The sequence below is a fragment of the Oryctolagus cuniculus genome, chromosome 10 (genome assembly GCF_051225735.1).
Source record: "Oryctolagus cuniculus isolate XC-2025 breed Fujian yellow rabbit chromosome 10, ASM5122573v1, whole genome shotgun sequence".
NCBI classification, from domain to species: domain Eukaryota; kingdom Metazoa; phylum Chordata; class Mammalia; order Lagomorpha; family Leporidae; genus Oryctolagus; species Oryctolagus cuniculus.
Genome location: NC_142876.1, coordinates 118,310,956 through 118,324,715, shown reverse-complemented (window position 1 = coordinate 118,324,715; position 13,760 = coordinate 118,310,956). Strand labels below are relative to the sequence as shown.

The 13,760-nt window shown below is 52.1% G+C and overlaps 1 long non-coding RNA gene across 2 annotated transcripts; it reads right to left on the bottom strand.

Annotated features, from left to right (window-relative positions):
• Nucleotides 1–2,738: 2,738 nt before the first annotated feature.
• LOC103349187 (uncharacterized) lies at nucleotides 2,739–9,439 on the bottom strand. Of its 2 annotated transcripts, none has more exons than XR_016214431.1 (3): nucleotides 8,992–9,439; nucleotides 8,135–8,211; nucleotides 2,739–6,480 (listed from the first exon to the last, which is right to left on the bottom strand). It is a non-coding gene; the product is annotated as an uncharacterized LOC103349187 (long non-coding RNA). The 2 variants fall into 2 exon arrangements; XR_011379280.2 differs by lacking the exon at nucleotides 8,992–9,439 and adding an exon at nucleotides 8,296–8,529.
• Between the last annotated feature and the right edge of the window lie 4,321 nt (nucleotides 9,440–13,760).

Below are 13,760 nucleotides of genomic sequence, written 5' to 3'. Positions count from 1 at the left end.
GGGAAGAGCTGGCGGGGAGGTCGGAAAACAGTCTGCATGGGGCGCTCTTAGCACACAGCACAGCAGATTCCATGCGGTGCAGCTAGGAAGTGCTTAAGGGGAACTCAGTGCCAGCAGAAACCTGGTCTCCAAACAGAAGAGGGGCTCCACAACCAGAGCTCCACCTTAGAACCAAGGCAACAGAAACAGAAAAAAAAAAGATAAAATGTCCTGAAAAAATAAAAGTGAAATAGAAAACGGAAAAAGAAGATTTCAAAAAACCAAAGCTAGTTCTTCAAGAACATCAGTACAATGGGTAAATCTAAAGTCAGATAAATAAATTACAGTGCAGGAATGAGAGTGGGGCGTTGCCGTAGCCGACACGGACAGAAAGGTCTAACAAGGGATTCGCACACACAGCTTTCCAGCAACAGGTTCAGCAATTCAGGCTGCGATAAGATTACTTGCCAGACACAAACCACCAAGGCTCACCCTGGAATAAACACCCCACGTAGCCACGTGCCAGGCACTCACGAGCATCCATGGTTAAAACTCTCCCTGCAAGGAAGACCTCGGCCCTAGAGGGCTTTGCTGGTCACTTCCGTGAGACATTTAAGAAAAGTGATTCCAGTGTCGTCACTGCGGCTCACTAGGCTAATCCTCCGCCTTGCGGCGCCGGCACACCGGGTCCTAGTCCCGGTCGGGACACCGGATTCTGTCCCGGTTGCCCCTCTTCCAGGCCAGCTCTCTGCTGTGGCCCAGGAGTGCAGTGGAGGATGGCCCAGGTGCTTGGGCCCTGCACCCCATGGGAGACCAGGAGAAGCACCTGGCTCCTGCCTTTGGATAGGTGTGGTGTGCCGGCCATTGGAGGGTGAACCAACGGCAAAAGGAAGACCTTTCTCTCTGTCTCTCTCTCACTGTCTACTCTGCCTGTAAAAAACAACAAAACAAAACAAAACAAAAAACACACAACTAAAAGTGATTCCAATTCTGCACCGACTCCTGTGGGAAAATGAGGGAGGAATCACTGCCCAACCACTGCTGGGACATCAGCATTGACCTGACAGGCGATTACAAGGGAAAAAACCCACAGGCTAATGTCTTTCATGAGCATAGATGTAAAAATACAACATTTTAATAATGATTTCTATATATAAAAATATCACACCAAGTAGAATTTTTCCCAGGAATATAAAGTTGATTTTACAATTGAAAAATCAATTATTCACTAAATTTGTAGACTAAAAAAAGAAGAGTGAAAACACAGAACCATCTAATAGATGCAAAAAAATAAAAAAAAAAATGAAGAAGCACTCGACAGATTCAATGACCATTTATGACAGAAACGGTGCAAACTAGGAACAGGAGGGGATTTTTTCAACTTAATGAAGATGCTCTACAGAAACCCACAGCTAATGCCATCATAGCCAGTGGAGAAAGGCTCTGTACGTTCTCCCTGAGAGCAGAGAGAAGCAAGCTGTCCTCCCTCACCATCTCCAGCCACACCATTAAACTGAAGAATCCGCCACAGGGAGGCGAGAAATATAAAGAAGTAGACAGTGTGTCAACGAAGCACACAGTCTGGACACAATTGTATTTACTTAGAGGTAACATTGATGTCTTTGTAGAAAATCCTTGGGCATTGACAAAAGAAAAATACTGGAATTAATAAGTGAGTTTAGAAAGGTTATAGGATATGGTTAGCATATTATAATTACTTATATTTTTATATTCCAGTAAGAAACAATCAGATATTGCAATTTTTAAGATGCCAATAATGATAGCATAAAAATAAAAAATCCTTAGTGATAAATTTTTTTAAAGATTTATTTATTTATTTATTTGAAAGGCAGAGGCAGAGAGAGAGAGAGAGAGAGGTCTTCTGTCCTCTGGTTCACTCCCCAGATGGCCACAACAGCTGAAGCTGAGTCAATCCGAAGCCAGGAGCCAGGAGCTTCTTCCGGCTCTCCCACACGGATGCAGGGGCCCAAGGACTTGGGCCATCTTCCACTGCTTTCCCAGGTCACAGCAGAGAGCTGGATCGGAAGTGGAGCAGCTGGGACTTGAACCAGTGCCGGCACTGCAGGTGGTGGTTTTACCTGCTACGCGACAGCGCTGGTCCCAGTGATGGATTTTTAAAAGGAGGAAGCCAAGATTCATACATCATTAACTTCAAAAACACCACTGACAGAAAGAGAAGAAACCCTAAATGTATGAAGAAACACACTGTGTCCATAAATCAGCAAGCTGAGCATGAAGATGCCAATCCTCCCCGAACCAGTCATACTGTCCATCAGTCCCAATCAAAACCCAGAAGGGCTTTTCAGTGGATACTGACAAAGTGATTCTGGAATGCATATAAACATGCAAAGGGCCTAGAAAACCAGAAAGTTGTGAAAAAGGACAGAGTTGGAGGACTGAGACAACCTGGTTTCTTTTTTTTTTTTTAACTTTTATTTAATGAATATAAATTTCCAAAGTACGGCTTATGGATTACAATGGCTTCCCCCCCATAACGTCCCTCCCACCCACAACCCTCCCCTTTCCCACTCCCTCTCCCCTTCCATTCACATCAAGATTCATTTTCGATTCTCTTTATATACAGAAGATCAGTTTAGTATACATTAAGTAAAGATTTCAACAGTTTGCTCCCACACAGAAACATAAAGTGAAAAATAATAGATGATTTTTTAAATGATGATGAAATCAGATCAGACCTATTGTTATGTTTAATCCCAGTGAGAGTCAAGTTGGGAATTGATAATTTCTTCTTCTTCTTTTTTTTTTTTTTTTTTTTTACAGAAGATCAGTTTAGTATACATTAAGTAAAGATTTCAACAGTTTACACCCCCATAGAAACACAAAGTGAAATATACTGTTTGAGTACTCGTTATAGCACTAAGCCTCAATGTACAGCACATTAAGGACAGAGATCCTACATGAGGAGTAAGTGCACAGTGACTCCTGTTGTTGACTTTACAAATTGACACTCCTGTTTATGGCATCAGTAGTCTCCCTATGCTCCAGTCATGAGTTTCCAAGGCTATGGAAGCCCCTTGAGTTCTCCAACTCTTATCTTGTTTAGACAAAGTCATAGTCAAAGTGGAGGTTCTCTTCTCCCTTCAGAGAAAGGTACCTCCTTCTTTGAAGACCTGGACAACCTGGTTTCAAGACTGCTTAGAGACCAACTCTGGTATCTGCAAAACAACGCAGCGTCGGTGGAACGCAACAGAAAGTCTAGAAAGAGACCGACCGGCAGATACGCAGGCTCAGCTGGCTTCCAGGGAAGGCGCCGAGGGGTTTCAGCCGGGAAAGGATGTCTTTCCGACAGATGTTCCTGGAGGAACTGAATATTCAAAAGCAAAAACGAACCCAGCCTCTCTCCGTGTAACAGACCACACACCAGAGGTAAAAGTGAAACCACGAAACTCCACAATAAGCCACGAGAGGAATCCTTCTGGACCATAAGCTTGGCCAAGGTTTCTTTAAAAAGGACACAGAAGGCCCAGACTGCAAAGGAAAGCAACAGATGACCTGGACTCCACCAAAGCTGAAACCTGTTGCTCTCCAATACATGGTATCAGAAGAAAAAGGCAGGGCCCAGGCCAGGCGGACACGTGTGCAACACCGACCTGCAACCATACAGACCTGTGACTGCAGCAGAACGGGGAAAACGGGGGAAAGCTGTGAACGAAACACTCATGGCAAACAGGTGCACGAAAAGACACTGGACGCCATCAGTCACGGGAAACGAGTAAGTCGGAGATAACTACTGACTGCTAGGATGGCTAAAATTAAGTCAGATCTCGCCAAGCGTTAATGAAAATATGGAGCACCCAGAAATTTCACTCTCGGCTGGTGCCGTGGCTCAATAGGCTAATCCTCCACCTTGCAGCGCCGGCACACCAGGTTCTAGTCCCGGTCGGGGCACCGGATTCTGTCCCGGTTGCTCCTCTTCCAGGCCAGCTCTCTGCTGTGGCCCGGGAGTGCAGTGGAGGATGGCCCAGGTGCTTGGGCCCTGCACCCCATGGGAGACCAGGAGAAGCACCTGGCTCCTGGCTTCGGATCAGCGCGGTGCGCCTGCCGCGGCAGCCATTGGAGGGTGAACCAACGGCAAAAAGGAGGACCTTTCTCTCTGTCTCTCTCTCTCACTGTCCACTCTGCCTGTCAAAAAATAAAAATAAAAAAAATAAAAAAATAAAGAAATTTCACTCTCTGCTGCTGGGAGTTACACCACTTTGGAAGACACACTGCAGCTTCTTAAATCGTTAACCACACCCCCAGCCTGAGAACTGGTCCTCTCACTTCTAGTCACTTACCCAAGGCAAGAGAACTTTTAGAGCCCAGACAGGCCCGCACACAAATGTTCACAGCTGTTTGATTTGTAACAGCCCGGGACTGGAGGCTGGTCACCTCCCCAGCAGGAGGCTGGTCACCTCCCCAGCAGGAGGCTGGTCACCTCCCCAGCAGCAGGAGGCTGGTCACCTCCCCAGCAGGAGGTTGGTCACCTACGCAGCAGGAGGCTGGTCACCTCCCCAGCAGGAGGCTGGTCACCTCCCCAGCAGCAGGAGGCTGGTCACCTCCCCAGCAGGAGGTTGGTCACCTCCCCAGCAGCAGGAGGCTGGTCACCTCCCCAGCAGGAGGTTGGTCACCTACGCAGCAGGAGGCTGGTCACCTCCCCAGCAGGAGGCTGGTCACCTCCCCAGCAGCAGGAGGCTGGTCACCTCCCCAGCAGGAGGTTGGTCACCTACGCAGCAGGAGGCTGGTCACCTCCCCAGCAGGAGGTTGGTCACCTACGCAGCAGGAGGCTGGTCACCTCCCCAGCAGGAGGCTGGTCACCTCCCCAGCAGGAGGTTGGTCACCTACGCAGCAGGAGGCTGGTCACCTCCCCAGCAGGAGGCTGGTCACCTCCCCAGCAGCAGGTGGATGGGTGAGGGAGCTGCTGCCTCTGTGCCATGGATACTCAGCAGCAGAAAAGGAGCACTCTGGGGCAGCGAGGCAGGGGCTGTGCTCAGCGGGCGGAAATGCCTGGGGTTGCCGGCTTCTTCCTCGCCTTCGCTGCAGAGACGGGTCCATGCAACCACTTACGTTCACAGCACCACTACATGCTAAGCCACAATCGACGGAAAATAAGGATTTTCAACAACCGTGATGAAAGCATGAAAAGATTTCACAAACTGAGAATAAACCTAACAAAGGATGAATTATGACACATGATTGAGAGAAATCAAAGAGGACCTACATACACGGAGGGAAGTCCCACATGACAGGAGGACACAATATTGTCAAACTGTCGCTTCTGTGAGTGATGGTCTCCGGGTTAAATGCAATCGCGACCACATCCCCAAGGCGGCGGGCGTGTGTTCGGCTGTGAGGATGCTAGTTGGCAGTCAGGAAGCCAGCATCCGGCAGCAGAGTGCCTGGGCTGGGACACCAGCCCTCCCCCACTCCAGTTTCCTGCCGATGTGCACCCCAGGGGGCAGCGGTGACGGCTCAAGTACTTGGGGCGCCCCACCACATGGGACACTGGGATGGAGCTCCTGACTCCTGACTTTAACCTGGCCCAGTCTTAGCCATTGTGGGCTTTGGGAGAGGGAACCACGATCTCCCTCTCTCTCTCTGCCTCTCAAATAAATGAAATAAATCAATGAATTTTTTCTTCAAAAACACAAACAAAACCTCAATGGCTTTTTAGTGGAAATTGAGAAAGAACTGTTAACATTTATATGGAAATGCAAAAGATGTAGGTTAGCCAGAACAGTCTTAAAGAATGAGACAAACTTGGTGGAATGATGTCACCGGCCTTCAAGACTTAGTAAAAAAAACTACAGAGGGTAAGATGGCGTGGAATTGGTACCAGGATAAACAAAGTCACCGTGGAGCGAAGCAGAGGAGCCAGAGGAAGAATACACACGTGTGGCTGAACAGCAGTGCCGTGGCGATGCGACCGAGAAAGGGCGCTTTGCTCCAGAAAGTGCTGCCACAGCAACCTCACGTCCACATTTTGAAAAAGAGGAAGATGATCACCCTCTTCCCCACAGCATATCTGAGAGTAAATTCTAGATGGATAGCAGAACTAAACGTGAAAGGGAAACAGTGTAACTTTTATAAGAGTCAAAGGAGAAACTGTGCCTGCCTTTGAATAAGCAAAGATTTCTTATTTATTTATTTATTTGAAAGGCGGAGTGAGAGAGAGAGAGAGACAGACAGACAGACAGACAGAGAGGTCTTCCATCTGCTGGTTCACTCCCCAAATGGCCACAATGACCAGGGCTAGGCCAAGCTAAAGGCAGGAGCCAGGAGCTTCTTCCAGGTGTCCCACGTGGGTGCAGGGGCCCAAGCACTTGGACCATCTTCTGCTGTTTTCCAGATACTTCAGTAGGGAGCTGGATTGGAAACAGAGAAGCCAGGACTCCAGCAGGCACTGATATGAGATTCTGATGTTGCAGGCAGTGGCTTAATCTGCTGTGCCACAACACCAGCCCCACAAGGTTTCTTTAACTGAAAACAAAGACACAAAACTTAAAAAAAAAATTAACAAATTGCATTGCATTAAATTAATTAAAACACTGAAAAAGAAAGCCATATGGTGGGAAAAGATATTTACAACTCTTTTATCTTACAAGAGTCACATCCAGAATTCAGAAAGCATTCCTACAAAAACTAGATTGAAAAACAAACCATGTGATGAGGAAATGGGCCAGCAAGCTGACACAGCAGTTCACAGAGTGGGACTGCTGACCGTCAGAAGACACACGGAATGAGCCGGACATCGCTGCTTATGGAGTCAAAGACATTGCGTCAGTCAAAGACAATCCACAGACCATCAGCTCTGCTGACCTGTGTGAGCAGGCCAGGGTCACCCTCACAGACATGGGGACACGGCTACTGGGTGCTCACTGGGTGTCAGACGCTGTGCCAAGCATTCAGCATGGATAATACGCAAGGCAGCCCTGAAGAAGGTGCTACTGCTGTCCCCATTTCAGAGGTTTGCAGGCAAACTCCCACACGGGGCTGTGTGACCACTGCACACCACTCCCTCCCACCCTGGGGAGGAGAGAGTCAGACTCCAGGCAAGCAATTACTGTGTCTGTCTGTCTGTCTGTCTTCCGGGCAGCAGGGACCTGCACGGTGCAGTCTGAGGAGCCCCGTCACTGCCTCCCCAGGCCCACATGGATCGGGCACACAGATGCCTTTACCCAAGGTAAGGACAGGCCTGGCAGCAGGCTCTGCAGCGGGGTCCCAGTGTGCGGAGGGGTGAGGGGACGATCATTAACTGCCTGTGGGACCCTCTTCCCTCCCTACTGGCTCTGTCTGTGGATTCCCCCATGGTGCCAGAGGCCTCAGGGGGCCTGCAGAAGTCAGTCCCCCAACACTCTGCAAGAGTAGAGCCCCCTCCCCTGCTGGCCTGTCTCCCGCCCTCTGTGGAACTCACTACTCACTAACAAGACCCCGTGGGGGAGGGACAATCTCTTCAAGCAGAGGTCCCAGACAAACGGAACACCCGCAGGCAAAAGGGACCTCATCAGACACCGTCCACAAAAACTAACTCAAAGTGCATCGCAGACCAAACCTGAGAGCGGGTACACAAAGGTCTTGGGGTAGAAAACACGGCAGAAAACTCCAGTCCTGCTAATAGTTCCCCAGATCCGACACCCAAAGCACCGGCAGCCAAGCAAAAGCAGGGTGAGACCATGTCAAACGCCAGAGTCCCTGCACTGCAAAGCAAACAATCAACAAAATGAAAAGGCGACCCTTTTCATTCATGGAGTGGGCGGATCCGTTTGCAAACCCTCTGCTGAGGGGTTATGCCCAATAAATACAGGAAACCCCTACGGCAGAATAGCAAACACACCCAAACCTAGGACAGGCAAAGGAGCTGAACGAGCAGCTCTCTGGAGGAGACCAACACAAGGCCAACAGGTGCAGGCAGATGTGCTCAGCATTGCCAACCCTCAGGGAGAAGCCACCAGAACCACACAGAGACATCACCTCACGCCAGTTAAGACAGCCGTTATTACAAGACGCATAAAATGCACATGCGGTCGGTGCACAGCCATCATGGAAGCCAACAGGGAGATCCCTCCAACCTAGAGCCACCATACGATCCAGCAACCCTGCAAAGGAATTGAAACCAGGATCTCAAAAAAGATACCTGCACTCCGTGTTCGTAGCAGCACTGCCCAAATGTCCCCCGACGTCAGCTGCCCACGCGGTGGAGTACTGTACAGTCTGAAAAAGGAAGGGAACCCTGGCGTTGGCGACTACACAGACAATTCCCAGGGACGCTGTGCTAATGGGAACAGCCAGCTGCACCTGCTGCATGAAGAGACCTCGCAGACGAGGACTCTAACCACGCTCAGGGAAGCAGACAGGAAGAGCGGTACTAAGGCAAGCAGGGGTGGGAGCCCACAGGCACGTTTCAGTCACGCAAAGTGCGTAAGTCCTGGAGCCCCACGCCTGTGGTTACGACCCGGGTTGCATGCCGGGAATTCGCCAGGAGGGGAGAGCTCCAGTTAGGTGTTCATGTCGACAATAAAGGAGGTGGGAGGAAACTGTAACAGACCACAGCAGCTATAGGCTCAGACTGTGCAGCTGACACGCCCGGGGACTTGTACTTGGGACTGGGGCAGTCTACAGCCCTCATCCACAGCGCTGGCCTGGGCGCAGGCATCATTAAGATTTAACCAGGGTTGGATTTCACCAGCCTTGCCCTGAGTTCCAAGACCCAGTCCAGAGCCCACGTTCCTGCCCAACCCCCAGTGGCTGAGCTCTTCCTCCTGCTGTCAGCCCACAGGCTGGGGAGGGCTGGTGAAGGCGGACCCTCGCGGGCCAAGCTGACACTGCGGCAGGTGGCACCTGGTGTCACAGTCACCAGCCCTGAGGGTCTGGGGGTGCACACCGGGTGCACAGGAGGCCGGCCCGCCATGGCGCAGGGCTCCACCAGACACCGGGCTACATCTGCAGGCTGTATCTGTGAGCACGGCCAGGGACGGGCACCTCAGGCTTTACCTGGAGCCGGGTCCCTGAGCTTCACCGAGGCAGAGTCCTGCACAGTCGGCCCTGGGGGCCTGCACGGGGGTGGGTGTCCTGGGCGCCGGCAGCGGGGCCCCGTGCGGCACCGGCTTTGACAGCGGCGGGCCGGTCTGGGTTCAGGTCCAGGGTTCGGCTTCATGCCCGGGGCCTCTCGCAGGCCGGAGGCGCCTCAGCACCGGAAGCTGGGCCAGGAGAGGACAGGTCGGGGACGCGTCCCTTCCGGCCTTCTTCTTACACGATCACCCGGCGCCGAGGCCTGTCTGCCGGCGCCGTGGGCTCTCGGGAAGCCGGCCTGGCGTGCGAGCGGCCGTGCAGACCGCAGCCTGTGAGGCGAGCCTGCCCGTGCGTGCTGCAGACTCTTCCTCCAATGCCATCTTTCTTCAGTGTCCGCGTCGTGCACCTGAAGCAGGTGGATGTATGATAATTCGATATAATCTAAAACAGATAAAGGACATATTAGGAAATACTCCAGAGGGTGTATGGGTATGGTTAAAAAAAAAAAGAAGAAAAAAGAAAAGACAAAAACAAAACAGAACAAAAACCCGGGGTGATACATCGGCAATGTTTGGGGAACACCTGTTCAGATCAGCAATTCTCAGAACCCCGGGAAGTGAAGGCTGTTTTCTCCCCTTACACGGGGTTCTGCCTGCAAGAGGGAGACGATCCATCCGAGAGCCAAGTCTGCTCTCAACGTGTTTTTACTTTCAACTGACGCGTGGCAGCAGTTGTGCACGACTATGGGGCGCAGTGTAACCCCTCAATACCTGTACACAGGTGTCACGATTACAGTACTTGGCTCATTTGTCCCCTGAGACCCTGGTCACGTCTCCGTGTCGGAAACATTCAAAATCCTCTCCATCAGCTCTTCTGCAAAACCCAGTTAATCATTGCCAACACAGCTGAGTGCTGTGAAATCATCAGGGCCGTTCTGCCTGCCCAGCCCACCCTCTCTGCATCAGCCCCCACTCAGGCCCCGCCCAGCCCCCCCTCCAGGCCCTGTCCAGGCCCCACCCAGGCCCCGCCCACACCCTGCCCAGGTTCTCTTAACAACTACTTCTTGTGAGACCATCTTTTCAGCTTCCCCAGGTAAGTGAGGATGTGGGGTATTTGTCTTCCTATGCCTGAGAAGTAGGTCTTGCGCCTGAGTCAAGTTCTCTTTTCTAATTAAAAAAAAAAAAAAAAAAAAAACATTTGAAAGGCAGAGCCAGAGAGAGAAACAGAGAGAAAGATCTTCCACCTCCTGGGTCACTCCTCAAATGCCCACCACAGCCAAGGACTGAAACTTGAGCCATCACCTGCTGTCTCCCAAGGTGTGCATTTGCAGGAAGCTGGAAACAGAAGTGGGGTCAGGACCTGAGCCCAGATATTTCAACAGGGGATGTGGGAGTCCACGTGGCATCTTAACCGCCGCCCCACTGCCCCCTCTGTGCTAGTCGAGCTCTGAGCCAGAACTCAGCTAAGCTGCTCCTTCACCCCGACCCACAGACACCAGAAGCTAATGCACATTTGTTGGTTTAGCTATTAAGTTTTGGGGGTGATTTGGCACATGGCAAGAGACTGGTGACTCCTCGGCTAGTTCCTGCCAATGGAGTGTGACCAGAGAAGTCTGAGCCACTTCCAAGGCCCCAAGGCTAAGCTCCAGTCTCTCATGGTCACAGCAGCATTATTTACAGGAGCAAGAAGCTGGGTGCCACCCGAGAGTCCATCGATGGACGAGTGGAGAAACACAGCGTGGTCCATCCACACCAGGGATGGAGCTTACAGAGGGCAGAGACGCTGACAGCCCGGGGGACCTGGAGAAGGAACATTGCAGGGGCAGGCGAGGTGGTCACAGAGCAGCCAACGCTGGATGGCTCCACTTGTATGAGGTGCAAAGAGCAGACAGACGCGCGGACAGCCAGGAGAACTGGCTGCCAGGGCCTGCAGGGGCAGGGAGGGAGGACTGGCGTTTCACTGGGGCGTGGCTCCCACTCAGGGGGATGGGTAAGCTCTGGAGGAGGAGGGCAATGCTGGGTTCACAACCATGTGAACTTAACACCTCCGAACCACATACCTGGATGAGGTTAAAGCTATAGCACACACACATACACACACGCACAAAGCTCACTCCTCTCCACCCAGCCAAGCTGCCGCTGAGAGCTGAGTCAAATCGGTTTACTCTTTGTGGGGCAGAGCCTTGCTGTGAACCAAAGGAGCGAAACACCTGTTCGGCATCGAGGCCCAGCAGTACGGAACCGGGGCCCAAAGCAAAGGGTCGCTCAGTTCGTTTCTCCTGCACGCCGTCTGCTGTCCCAATGACTCTGGTCCGCACAGTCACCAGGGAGCCAGGCTCCTCTCTCGCACTCTGCCATCCTCGGGTGTTTCCCTCGTCCTTGTGCCCCAAGATGCCTTGGAACTACATCCAGGCTAAGCAGCAGGGCAGAGAGACAGGGGAAGAAGAGGCCCGCTTTCTCCTTCTAGGACTCCATGTTGGGTCTCTGTCCTGGAAGTGCCTGGTGGGCGTATCATCGGTCCCCTGCATCCTCGGCAGGATGCCAGCTGTCTTCTGTCATTCCCAGCAGCCTCAGGGATTCCCAACTGAGCTCTTGGCAGCCCCATGTGTGACAGACCCCAGCAAGGGGAGCCCCTGGATCCCTCCCCTCCAAGGAAGTCCATCTGTCAAACATGTGCACAAAGTTTGGCACAGGTGAGAATAAGCCTCAGCTGTGTTAAGGCACTGAGCCTGCAGGTGCTGTCTGTCACACCTGCCAGCAGTACCTTAACATAGTCTCATGCCTGGAACTTGGGAGGCCAGGTGACAGAGAAGGGTGAGTGACCGGGCACAGGGAAGATGGCTTTGGTGCTAACAGACTCCAGTTCAAAGTCTTTAAACCCACCCCACAACCACGTGGACTCTTCCACCTCTGGCAGGCGTGGTTTCCTTAAATAGAAACTGGAGATCACGGATTACAAGGCACTCTGTCTGCAGGGTGGACTCAGCGAGGGAGTCCACAAGAGAAAGATCTGCTTGGGACAGTGACAGACCTGTACCTTTGCCATTCTCCAAGGAGGAGGACAGATGGGCAGTTAGAAGTGGGCACAGCATATCAGAACACACAGCTTGAGGGGAAGCAAACGGCCCACACCAGAGGTGTCCAGTCTCCAAGTCATGGCTAAATGCAGAGTCCATCAGATCTGGACTTGGCGCTGTCACAGATGAATGCCCTGTTGTCATCAGAGTTGGACTTGGTGCTGCCACAGATGAATGCCCAGTGGCCAGGAGACCTGGACTCTGCACTGTCATGGCCGAATGCCCAGAGTCTACCAGACCTGGACTTGGCACTGTCTTCCATCTAACACCTGATCCAGCCAGGGCCTTAGTTGGTTGGCATCTGGGTTCTCAAGTGGGCTTTGCAGCATGAACTCGCCTTGCTTCCAATCCAGCTCTCCACTGATGCACCCGGGAGGGCAGTGGATAACGGTCTGGGTGCTTGGGCCCTGACACCCATGTGGGAGACCTAGGTGGAGTTCTGGGCTCCTAGCTTTGGCCTAGCCCAGACTTCGCTTCTGCAGTCATTTGGGGAGTGAACCAGCAGATGGAAGACCTCTCTCTGTCTCTCCTTCTCTGTCACTCTGCTTTTCAAATAAAGAAATCTTAAAAAAGAAATAGAGAGGAAGACGAGACCAGCACTGCGTGTGCACAAGAAAAGACCAAGACACAGCAAGAAGATGGCCTTTTGGAAGCCAAGGAGAGGCCTCGGCAGATACCAGCCCTGCCAGCGCCCTGATCCTGGACGTGCAGTCTCCGGAAATGTGAGAAAATAAATCTGTAGCTTGAGGCTCAGTGCATCCTCCTGTGACTCGGGTGACATTTTCCATCAGTGGACACGGAGCTGGCACCACTGCAGGACAGGGCAGTGCACTGAGATCCGAGCCGGTCGCTCAGGAGTGAGGTGACACACACACACCTGCCGTTTGCCGCACACGTCACAGAAGTGCCCCTGCTGCTCCACACGCTGTCCTCTACTCTGCCTGGCCTCTTGGGCGCGAGCACCTTTGACCCTGCTGTGGGCACCAGACCCTCCTGCATGGCCGTCCCCACACTTCTCTACACCAACACTGGCAGTCAGGATTCAGTGAGGGGGCTGGTGCTGTGGCGAAGCCGGTTAAAGTCCCAGAATCCCATATGGGCGCCGGTTTGAGTCCCGGCTGCTCCTCTTCCGATGCAGCTCTCTGCCGTGGCCTGGGAAAGCAGTAGAAGATGGCCCAAGAGCTTGGGCCCCTGCACCCGCATGGAAGAACCAGAAGAAGCTCCTGGCTCCTGGCTTCGGATTGGCACAGCTCTGGCAGTAGCAGTCATCTGGGGAGTGAGTCAGAGGATGGAAGACCTCTCTTTCTCTCTCTGGCTCTACCTCACTCTGTAACTCTGTCTTTCAAATAAATAAAATAAATCTTTTTTAAAAAAAAAAAAGATTCAGTGAGAGGAGGCCAGCATTGTGGTACAGCAGGTAAAGCCACCGCCTGTGATGCGGCATCCCATATGGGCACCGTTCAAGTCTTTGCTGCTCCACTTCCTACCCAGCTCCCTGTTAGTGCCTGGGAAAGTAGCAGAGGCTGGTCCAGGTGCCTGGGCCCCTGCACCCACGTGGGAGACCCAGAAGAAGCTCCAGGCTCCTGACCCATTGCAGCTACTTGGGGATTGAATCAGCGATGGAAGATAAATGAATTTCAAATACATAGATATTAAAAAAAAAAAGATGCAAGGA